This window comes from Falco cherrug, chromosome 15, assembly GCF_023634085.1.
Source record: "Falco cherrug isolate bFalChe1 chromosome 15, bFalChe1.pri, whole genome shotgun sequence".
Lineage (NCBI taxonomy): Eukaryota > Metazoa > Chordata > Aves > Falconiformes > Falconidae > Falco > Falco cherrug.
In genome coordinates this window covers 15467147-15479325 of record NC_073711.1, presented here as the reverse complement: position 1 = coordinate 15479325, position 12179 = coordinate 15467147, and the positions used below count along the sequence as shown (strand labels likewise).

The 12179-nt window shown below is 42.7% G+C and overlaps 1 protein-coding gene across 1 annotated transcript in view; it reads right to left on the bottom strand.

Moving 5' to 3' along the window:
• Window positions 1–12179, bottom strand: part of LOC102046419 (P2R1A-PPP2R2A-interacting phosphatase regulator 1) — a 180665-nt gene that overhangs the window by 149798 nt on the left and 18688 nt on the right. The gene's annotated exons all lie outside the window — the stretch shown is intronic.

The following is a 12179-nucleotide window of genomic DNA, read 5'->3' as shown; positions in this document are numbered from 1 at the left end:
TGACGGCGCTGCCTCATGGCGCAGCCGCGCCTCGGCTCCGGCAGGGCCTGGCGCTCCGAAGCCGTTTCCCGGCTCGAGGTGTGACGCTGGCGGGGAGCCCCTGCCCTCCTCTGCTGGCCAAGCGAGCGCACACGGGGTTGGTGTTAGTGCAGCGGCCGTTGGTAGTGAGGAACAATGTGGCGGGAGGTTGGTTACCTTGCCCGGGCCCCAACATCGTGGTATAGGTCAAGGTATAGCTCGCTTGTGGAGCAGTGCGAAGGGAGCCAGGGAGCACCGTGGTGCCTGGGAGTGGCTTGTGGCTGTGGGTCAGGCAGTCTGGGAGGAAGCCAGAGGTTCCCTCTGCTGCCCAGCTGGGAGCTCACACTCTCCTCAGGCTTACACTGAGGGGGAGAGAAGCCAGGGCCCCCGCCACAGCTCCTTGGTCACAGCTGTGAGAGCAGGACTTTGCACCGCCAAAATACAGCCTAGTTGGCCTCAATGTTGCAGAGAGGCAGCAGAGCAAGGCCTCAGGCAGAGGGATTACAGATCGGCGAGGATGGAAAAGCCACAGAAGACAGCCACAGCCAAGCAGTCTTCCCAGGTATTTTTGTTTGAGAATGGGTGGGTGAGTGGTGGCTAAGTTAGAGGTAGGGCTGAATTGAAGAGACATGAACTGAGCAAGACAACAGGTGCTAAGAGAGGCAAGTGTGGAAAGAAGCTAAGGTAAAGAAGCAGTAGAGGCAAGAAACTGCTAGAGCCGGTAGCAATCAGTACAAATCCCTGCTGGATACCATATGCTGAAAACACAGCCTCAGCTGAAAGGCACAGTTGTCACTGCACAGCAAATTGTCACTGCACTGGTTGTTTCCACAGTGGCTCTAATCATACACTTTCTTCCTACCTTTTACTAATACCATATGGCAGAGAGACAAAGAGGTATCATTTGATACTAGCTTCTCCAGTTGGGTTCATGCCTACAAAGATATTACTCCCAGAGGATCCTTGAGAAGGATGGATTGAAAGAGTTTTGTGGGTACATGTATCCATTCACAGCCAAGAGGAATAATTTTTTTTGGTAGCTACTGTAGCAAAATAATTCAAAGTCCTTACAGAAAGTGGGTTGTCACTTTGAACTGATACAAGGTGAAAAAAATGTCAACAGTAATTAAGAGATCTGAGCTGTAAGTGTGTACTACAGCTTAACAGATACACTGAGTATACATGTACGCAAACACACAATGTGCTTCACAGAGGAGTACGATTCATGGCAGGAGTAATGGTTCTGTGTCAAGAAAAAACTGTTGTAGATGGTTGTATCAGCAAAACTGCTTTCTCTGATACGATTTGTTGTATTTGCAGAGTAGTGATGATTTTAAAACACTGATACTGTGCTCAATGTTAGGAGAAAAGTTGCAGCTGAGTATCCTACTGGTGTAAGAATAAATCAAACTGATAAAGCACTTTTCCTGCGGGTGAAACATTTTAAAACATTTAGTTGTGGTTTGAAAAAAGCTATTAGCTATTATTGCCAGAATAACTAAATAGAAAAATGTAAGGCAAGAATCCAATTCCAGGAGATTGCCTATTTTTCTGAAACATAGTAAATAACAAAAGTTACACTTTCCACAAAGTTGACATCATCCTGAATGTGTTGACCGAATCTGTATTACACTATAGTGAGAAGCTCGAATGCTGATACACAATTAAATACTCAAGATGCTGCCATTTTACATCATAATACATAGATGATTTACACTGGTATCCCTACAGAAATTATTCTGCCATCTTGTTATTTGTTCTTTTTGATTTTTCTCATTATTAATAAGAAGTTTTATCTTCATTTAGTTCCAGAAAACATTTTGTGTGTCTTCAGGGAAAATGTCTCCTTTCTCTTTGGTGTTCTTTGATTTTTGCTTTTAAGTGAATGTTTTTTGAATATCAGCTATTGGGAAAAGAAAAAAAAGCTGCAAAGACAGTTTCTTTGGTTTTTGCCTGAAAAAACTTTTCCAGTGATTGTGCTTCCTTTCCAAGACAATTATTTTTGTTACCCTCTGGCAATATTTTGTCCTTCTTTGGCACAAGGAGCTTCAGAGGGTAACATTTGAAAATATACACAACAGTAAAGATATTTGTGATCATTGTTTGATTTGGCTCCTGTTAAAATATACGCTATCCAGCACATCGCTGTATAGCCCCAGCACCTGCAGAGCTAGGCAGAAAAAGCTTTCGTGGGGGACCCTACTGATTTCATGCTCTAGTAAAAGGCTGAGAACCAAAGGTGTGGAGTGCGTGGTGGAGACGGAGGCGACACTTTGTATGCATTATCAGCTAGTGATGTTTAGTCCTATGTTAGTTCTGATTTTCCAAGCAGGAGTGTATTTTCCTTTCTTTCTATAGGAACTTAAAATTAACAGCCAGTTGCTTTATTCTTTTGTAGCACAGTATTTAAGAGCACTCTAGGGATGCTGTACCTCACATGAATACGGAATTCTTACGTACATAGTTTCACTGAGAGGCTCAGCAAGGCAAAAGAATTAATGAGTTTTAGGAACAGCAATCCAGCTGACTTCATGTTTTATCATCCTGATGTTTTACAGCCAGAGATTCCATGAATAATGGTCACATGCAGCAGTATTGCAGATTTGTTTTTAATTCCTAATGCCAGGTTATGGCTAGCCAGTTGATTGCAGTGGGCAAATGACAACACAAGGAGATTCTAACTTTATGCTAAAATATTTTGACCATGTTGGCAAGGAGCCCAGCAGGCATTAACAACTACAGGAGCTTACAGAACTTCTCAGTGCCTTGTGTTTTGCAAGCTCATCACCCACAGACTCAATTATTTACTTTCTTTCATTTCAAGAGAACAAGAAATGTCATAATCAAGAATCCAGAAAGACTGAAATTGCAAAATAGAGCTTGTCATTTGTTCACAGATACAGCATTAATCCAGTTACTTTATAGACCTCAGACTTATATAGAAACCATTCATCTTTCATCAAAGACATGATCAGTTTTTTCGATTTTCTATAGCCCAGCTGTAGTGGAGTATATTTTACAGTGACTTCACTGTGCGCAGCTAATTTTTTTAGTTAAAATGATGGGAAATAAAACCTCATTTATTTCCCACGAAGCAGTGCCTGATTAGAACAAAACCCAAACATTATATAAGGTCTGTAGGAATAAGCAGGGGGGAGCTATTTAAGAAAAGTCCTTTTAGAAACAGGTTGAATCCTCTGAAAAAAAAATCTCTTTAGCTGCTGTATTTCTGCTAAGTAATTTAAGCACAATCCAAACAAGTGCAGTCAATCAAATCTTACTGTTTGTGTAGTCTGGTTTTAGGTACAAGATGTAAATGAAATGAAACGAAGGTGAGACCCATACCATCTCTTCAGTGCTGGCAGCTTCCAAGAGCACAGCCAAACAGCTCGACCAAGCCCAGCTACTTGCTCAAACCACCCTCATATTTTCTGTTTATACAGTGCTATAAACCTTATGAAAAAAGGCAATGTGTTTACAGGGTAAGATTTCAAGACAAGCACTGCCAGCTTTGCTATAAGGAGATCCACAAAAAATGGATTGCAAGGGTTCAGGAGAGAAATCAAAATCAAACAAGAAAACTGATAATGAATGGAAAGTGTCCTGGGAAAAGAGAATACTGAATCACTTAGCCATCTTGCAGGTACCCCCATTTTTAACTTATCAGGAGAAGGAAAAAAAAGGAAGAAAAAGTTCTCATAATTTCATTAATGGCCATTCAAATGTAATTTAAAAATTATAATGAGTAATGTTGACCGTGTGTCCTAGTAGTCAAATACGGACATCAAAGGCAACTTGTGTCCAACAAGCTCTACTGCAAAACACCACAGGCAAACAAGACTCTCCTCTGCTTTCACTGTACAACAGCAGCTCAGTTTTAAGCTCTAGAATAATTCTCAGCCAATGCGTATTAGATACTTAATTGCATGTGTTTGGTTTTGTACAAGACTGTTAATCTTAGATTCTTTCATTCTCAAAGCAGCTACAAAAGGTCCAGGCTTTAAACCTAAAGTGAAACAAAACAAACCCCCATAAATCCCCTTCAAAAGAACAAATGTTGCCAATGGTGACTGAAAGCTTAATTATTTTACCACTGATTATTTTAGCATAAAGTTATGTATAAGGTACAGCATTCACAATCCTGCCCTAGCTCTTTCATCTTCCAGAATTACAAAATACAGAGGTTCCTTACTATATTCGTATCAATTAAGTTAAAAGCACACTGCTTTAGACAGCGCTCCAGTACAGCAGCATGTTAGCTTTGTGATGTTACCATGTGCGCTACCAGTATATATCCATAAGGGCACTATTTTAGTGTTCAGTCACCTCAATATATGTATTTTCTATGTGCCACATTTATACCGCTCTCCTGTTATTCTGGGACAAAACAATGATAAATGCTCTGTTAGTACATAAACACGTGCTTTGCCCAGACCTAAGTCCAGGATTGTCTTTCTGTGGCGACTAAAAAAAGATTATATATCTTGAGGTTTCGCGTGATATGTAATCCATAATTAGGATCTCATGCTACAAGTCACTTCAAGAAGAATGTCACTTCATCTCCCTGCTTTTATTTCCTCTGTCTTGTCCATATAGATGGCAAAGGCTTACGTGCAGGAGCTGTTCCTTTCTATGGGCTTATACGGCAGCTAGCATTTTCTAGGGTCTCTAGCTGCTGTGTTACACGAGTATTTAAGATACAACGTTTTCAGATGTGTGGACAGAGATCTACGTCTCAATTACTAGTTTTCTTACCTGTATTACAGTGTCTTGTGAAGGTTATACAGACAGCTAAGTTGGTCCTGCTCCCCTGGGATTCACAAACCCATTCTTAAAAGGAGATGAACATTACAAATCAGTTAAGTTACAATTACAAAGGCAAAATGCTGACAGGAAGCAAGAGTTTTACACCATTTATGAGGTATGAAACAATTGTTTATTGTTCAGATGATTCTTTTTGGAAAGAACTGCATTAAACATGAATGTTCTACATATGGCTTAACCAGGTGGACTTCACTGCGATTATCAAGAACATTGGATTTTGTATGATTTTATTTCCAAAAGTAATAGAACAGTTTCAAGCAAATCAGAAGATGATACAAATCATACTTGTTTTAATTTATGATGTAGTTAATTCAGGCTGCACTCTTGTTTTAACTACACAACAGATGTTTGTGGTTACAGTCAGTAACTGGAACATGCAAGCCGTTGAGGCTAGAGGTAAGATAAATGTAAAGATCAGTGGAGGACATTAGAACCATTTGTGTTCCAGTATTTTAACCAGATTTTTTTCTGCTAAAACCATGCAAACAGAAATAACTAATGCTGCTGTCATTTAAATAACAATCTTTTAAGTTTCTGAATTAAATAGTCAAAAGCACTGGATGGTTCTTGGAGCTATTGTCAGAGCTATTGTTTCAAGCCATCTGTGGCTTACAGAAAACATCTTCTCCTCATTTGTATTCAATATATTGTTAAAACCATCAGCACTTCCTTAAAAATAAATAAACAAGTCTCCGACTGCAGACCTCAGTTTTCCATCTAGAAAAGGACTTCACAGCTATGATTTAGTGCATCCTTGTGTTTTTTAAGTGCTAGAGCTACCCAGAATATGTTCTTTATGGTCAGACAATTAAGAGATCTTAGACCCGCAGTTCCTAAACTTTCTGGATGAACAAACGCTGTTCCCCTCTTACTAGGTTAGGAATCACTGTCAAAGGTAACTGAAAACACTGGCTTGTGAGTACTGTCAATGGCTTTGAAGACTGTCTTCTGGGAATACTTGCACTAGGCAAGTAAATCTGCAAAATTTATGTAAAGCATGGGCATTAGAATGACATTCCGAGTTGAGACATTCAGAGAACAGTTCACAGTTTTGGTCAGGCTACATCATTTGGGACTTGAGTCTTGCCTATATGTAGTTTTATGTCCTTTACCACAAAGGATGTAGGTGTTTCTGACTCCCAGAGGAGGTGCAGTTGTGTGATGAGCTGTGTCTTTATTAACTGGGAGGGGGGGAGTTTCTAGTTTTCAACCAGATCAGCAACCTGATCTGACTGATCTCAGGCCAGCATTACTGCCTGAGCCAGGGAATGACAAACCTGTGGTCAGGGAGCGAACTCTTTCACTGGCAACACAGTCCTAGCTGGGATTGACACAGCTGTGGGAAAGCATTCTTTCAGGCTATTTTTTAAAGTATAGGACAATTCTGGTTTATGACCCAGGACAGTCTATTGCTTGGAAACCCACCTGGCCACACAACGTAGCTTTCTGAGAGCCCCAGGCTCTCCCTGTGAGAAAGGTGAGATGATATTCAGAAAATATCAGTGATCAACACGCCTCTCTCTGTCTCACACAACAACTGGACATGACTGACTTGTTGCCAGATCTTGTCCCAGAGGCTGCTGCCTTCAAGCTTACCTGATATAAATCACCCGACATAGCTCTCAATTACTTTGCGTTCCAGCAACATTGTCTGAATGGTGCATAACAGCTAGGCAGAAAAGCTGTAAACAAAACACATGCTCTGCCGTTGTGTTTTATTGCAACTTACATGGTTTTCCGAACAGAAGTGGTGGACTTTCCAGCAAATTACGTTAGCACTGCTGCCTAGTCTTTGTGGATTGCCATTAAATACCTGGCCAACAGCACGGAAGCATCTTGAGTGTTGTCCAGAGCGTTTTTCCATTTTCAGTACTTACGAAGAGTTGTCAAACAAGAGCGTGTGTTGCCTTCATACTCTTGTGTCATCTTGGAGAGGATAAAATTCAGTTATCACATGAACTACTGCCTGGCAGGAAACCAGCCCTCTGACAGAGGTGTAGCAAAGGCTTATAACAATGAGAGTATCTCTGTGTGGGCTAATACTCACCAGGATTTTACCAGTTAGCATTAATCAGTTCTTGCCAGTTTTTAGCTCATCACGTCATAGGAGCTCTACACTGTAGTTATCAACAACCTATTAAATTCAAGTTTAAAAAAATGAAAAGCAATTCCCAGTGCAAATAAACCGTGAAGTACGTTTGAAAAGCAATGTAACAATTGCAAATTATGTTTTATGAGCTTTCTTCTAGCAGTAACTATCACATGAACAATACGACATTTGGGACACTGGGAATATTTAAGCTTGATAGTCTAGCCTGAGGACTGCAGTAAGCTTTAATAAGACTATAGTCATTATCTTGAGTACCATTTAACATGGTTTCATTTGGCACAAGTCAGAGATGGACAGCGTTTTAAAGACCCGTGGATCAGATTCTCTGCTAGTGTACACTGCCATGCTTCCATGGACTGAATCTGAGCACGTATTCTCATACATATGCTGGGAGTATGGAAAAAAATGTGTTAATCACATTAAGTGCAGTGCTGGAGATTTCACTTTAAAGTAGTAAGCCTTACCTTAAACACTGTAAAAATCTAGCAACTGTGGTAGTGCCAGGTTTGTATTTTTCTGGCCTTTCTGTAAGCTACTTTGGTGACATCCTCTACACAACAAAATAGATGGGGAATAAAGCCCCAAAAGCATTTAAACGACCCGGGAAAGCTCCCAAACCCATCACATCACTCCAAAGAGGTTGTAAATGAAATTAAGTTATAAACTTCCAGGTTTCTCCTTCCAGAACAGGCATGACGGAGGGAGGTTTAACACTGGGAAACATTCTGCATGTGATAGCAAGGACCCCAAAGGGCTGAAATGAGAAAAAAGGCGTGTGATAGTTTTACTGCAGTGGAGGGGAGAGTTAGGTTGTGTTCACCACACAAGGCAGGCAGGAGATTAGTTTTCATTTGTTTTAGCTTCACGTCAAACGTGCTTCTAAATCATCAACAGAGAGACACAATGTGGTTGTGGCTGCGGGTGCCGGAGGCAGAGGAAGAGGGAGAAGATTGGCAGCAAGGATGCCCTTGGCCACAAACGAGATTTTGCTTTACAAAGGGAGAGATGAATACTGAGCTGTGCAGAGCTCAGCTCTATGCAGAGCAGCCCGGAGAAGACAAGCCTCAAACACAGGACAGGACAAAGGCCAAAGAAAGCTGCTTCAGCCTCTGAACTGGATGCTGCTGCTTTAAATATCCCAACAATTCAGCAGTCTCTCCTCCTGCCTGCATTTAGCCAGCTCCGGGCTCGACTGTAGTACAGCTGGGATTTTTTGTTTGTTTGTTTGTTTGTTTTTAAATCTGTGCAATTTATTTTACTTTCTTGCAGCCGTTTTTGGTTCTCTCAATTTGCCTCTTCCCAGTTGCTTTGCCAGTTTGAACACCCCATCCCCCTGTCCCCCTCCCCTAAAATACAACCCCGACTTATAGGGTAGTTTGGTCCTACAGCCTCTTATAACTTGGTGGTTTGTGTTTTTTTTTAAAGCTAGCTATTGTTTAATTACTACTTTGAAGTCAATTTAGCAGAAAAAAAATCCCTAGTTTAAGGTGGCTTTTTGCATCCCCACCAAGCTATTCAGCAGGGCATTCATCCAGGATACAAAACTGGGCTGAAGCTTTAGGAGTTGAATGGATCGCTCCAGTAGAGATTTAATTTCCATGAAATTCCTCCATGAAAATCCACTCACTCCTCTCAGATCTGACAGACAGGCAAAGACCAGCCACTACCTTTGAACTGAGTCATTTTTAAAGGCATCCCACCACTCTCTGCCCCCCATGTAAATATGAATTGCTGAGGCTCAGAGCGCCCCGGTAGACTTTCGGCCGCTCATCTATCTTCACAGGGTGCCCGGGGAGGGGGGGCGAAGTCAAGCACATGACTCCTTGATGGCTAAACTGGGGGGGGTGGGGTGTGAATTAGCCCCAAGGCGGTTCGCAGGCACCTGGGGGAAGCCCCTGCCCCGGTCGGGGGGTCCCCGGGACAGCGGGGAGACCTGCCATCCGCCGGCCGTGCGGCGCGTCGTGTCCTGGGTGTTTGCAGCCGGCAGGTGGACGCTGCCCCAGCGGGGGGGCGCCGGGCAGGGCAGCCCGGGGGGCTTCGCGGCTAGTGGCTGCGGCGGGAGCCCGGTGCCACCCGGCCCTCCCGTTGGGGACACCAGCGGGCACGGGACGGGCCCTTTCCCCGGCCCCCGTGCCGGTGCTCCGGCGGCGCCCCCGCCGCACAGCACCCCCTGCCGGCCGGCCGCGGTGCTGCCCTCCGGTACGGGCTGCCGGTTCGCCAGGCACCGCCGCGGTACAGCCGGGTCTGGCAGCCAGGGATGGGGAATTTCCCCCTCCTCCAACACACACACCCGGGCACGGCGGAGGCATGCCGGCCCGGTGCAACTGCCTTAGACCCGGCGTTCTGGGCATGCAGAATGGAGTCACGCAGTGGGCATGGTTGCGGTTCCTCTCCCTTTCCCCCCTTTCCCCCCCCCCCGCAGCTAACAGGGATTCCACTCGTGTGTTTTAGAAAATATGTACCCTGAAGTCATCAAGCGCATCACTTGGTGCTTGGGCCAAAAGGCAGTTTTCAGTGTTGCTAAAGCTGCACTGGTGCACACACGCAGGCCTTCCCAGTGCCCGGTTCCCAGCCCCCAGCTTGCTCCGGATTTCCTGGGCACTGCGGCATTTCCACCTGCTCTGTGCAAACCCGCTCCCTGAGCCCAGGTTTTAACTTGACTCATTGTAAACTCTTCATTTAATCCCAAGTTTTGCACCTAAGCCTTGTTTTAAACCATCAGTTCTAGATCTTTCCCACACCTTGCCCCGCTGCCTGCCGGGAGCAGGGGCTGTAGGCAGCATGCTGCCACCCCCTGCTGCTCCTGCCCTAGCTGCGCTTCCACGCGTGGCTTTGCGCTCCCAAATGCCTTTGCATTCCAGGCACAATGACCCTCTGTTCCCTGTAAGCTTTCTTCAGCTCCAACATCTAAATCACCAGTCCCAGCAGGCAGAATCCCCTTCCGTTTCCTCCTTTGAAACGTTTATCTTTGCACCTACTAACTTACGTTCGTAGGCTTGGACAACGGGTTTGGGAACCCATTCTTTTCCTTTTGAACCCTCTTTCCTCTAGAAATTTTGTAATTGCCATATTGTAGAGGGTTGTTTCACTCTTTTTGCTCTCTCTAAAGCCGATTTTTCAAACATCAGTGATTCAGATTGATTGGCTTGACTAAAAAAGTCCTGTGCACTGAAATTAGTTGCAAATAACTCCTCCCTGTGCTTTCTCTCCATTCCTAAGATTTGTTTCCTATCACATGGGAAAAAAACTCACAAACCAACAATATAATTTCACTTCGCTGTGAATGCTGATTGTTTTTATTGTAGAGAAGCTTAAATCTTTGAATACTTTTCTTTAGCAGCTCTCATGTAAGGCTGTGGTGGGAAACATATACCAAGGTGGTTTGTTCAGTGTAAAGGTCTTAGCTGGCAATGTTACAACACACTAACTAAATTATACAGGAGCTCAGCTGCATTTTAGCTGTTGCTGTGATATTGAAGCTGTTGGTATGATGTTAGTTCGTTAGAGGAAACATTTTAGAACTATACTTTTAAAAACCAGATAAATGTGAATAGTTCGTGCATTAAGCAAAACTTGTTTTTTTAAATAAAGCAGGCTTTATAGGACCTATGTTTGAAATGTTTACAGTTCCGGACCAAGGATTACAAACTGTGTTGTAAATTCGCTTCTTGATCTATTCTCATCACCACTCAAATTCTTCAAAGGTAGTTACTTGGTTTTAACATTTGCATTGGGATCTGAACATATGAAATGCTGCTGCGACTTGGGTGCTAAGTGTTACTTAAGAACTGTGGAGGTGTCAGACCTTATTATGCTGAATGACTAGAAAGCTATACATAGCATAGACAGGCAGTATATGCTGCCTCTGGTAACCCTGACGATTGCCCTTTAATCCTGACCTACAAGATTCCTGATATTCCAGTCATAGTCCATTCTTTGCATACAAACTGAGCAGAGATACAGTTATACAGGCTCATGTAAGTTCTTGTGGGAAAATAAACTTCTGTAGGAACTTAAAGGCTAACTCCAAATCCCTATCACTTAAAACTAAATCATGCCATGAATCAAAACCTCTAGAAGTGAAAAATGTGGAATGTATTATTATCGTATTTACTCAGAGTTATTTGTTCAGGTATGTTCCATTGCACTGTAATTGCTGAACTGAGGAGATGAAACCCAGTTTACTTGCTGTTAAAAGTTGAAAAGTAACAAATTTTATCTGCATTTACATTAAAATCCCATAAGAACAACTGCCTGAGGTGAAATGTATTGACAAAGGATTATGGTAAATGTTTGTCTGTTCTAGGGACTGGATAATCTAAGTATAATTTAAAATTTTGTTAGTATTATAAGTGGTATAAACTAGTTGTGAATAAGATTTTTGACATGGGCTTTATGTTTGTGGATGAGGAAGGGCAATAACTAAATAACAGCAGTAATATTTCAGTTAACCAAAATGAAACAATTGGACAGTGATGAGTTCAGAGATGCTTTATTATGTGTCGAGGCACTTCTATATGGTATGAGTATGCATAAACTGAAATACAAATGCTGCAGAAAGGATGTCTTCTACTTTGATTTCCATATAAACTCCTCCCTGATGTTAGAGGAGAATCAGTGTAAACTGAAGGCAGTTTGAATTTCTGTCTCGGTTGACTGAGGATTAATAATGATGGGATCTGTATTCCTCCTCTGTGGGATTTTGATCTTCCTGATCTAGCAGTTATTAGACAGTAGTGCAGTTGTTTCAGATCAGATTCTAACAGGCAGGTACCTCCATCTTAGAGGTCAGCACTATGCTGGGGTCAGTGTCTAAGTTAATCTGGAAAGGAGTCTGAAGTCATACAGGCAAGGATCTTATAAGAGAATGGCAACTTCACCTAAAGTTGTTCTAGAACAAGACTGATGCGCAAGAGTGCACGTAACAGAAATTTGCAGCCTACTCTGTAGTGAGAAGCCATTCAGGGCTGTTACAGGGCAATTTGCAAGAGTGGTACATTTGTGCAACAGGTTAGAAACAAAAATGCAGTTGCATGAAGAAAAAAGGGAAAAGGAAGAAAAGCAAGACAGGATGAGAGAGGGAGAAAAAGATTGGAAGAGGAAGGAAGGAAGGAAGCAAGGAAGGATGGAAAGGAAATGTAAATACTATTATTTATCTATTACATTGCTAAGCTTTGAATCATTCCAACTACGTATTCCAAAACTCAACTCCAAACTTTGGAAACAG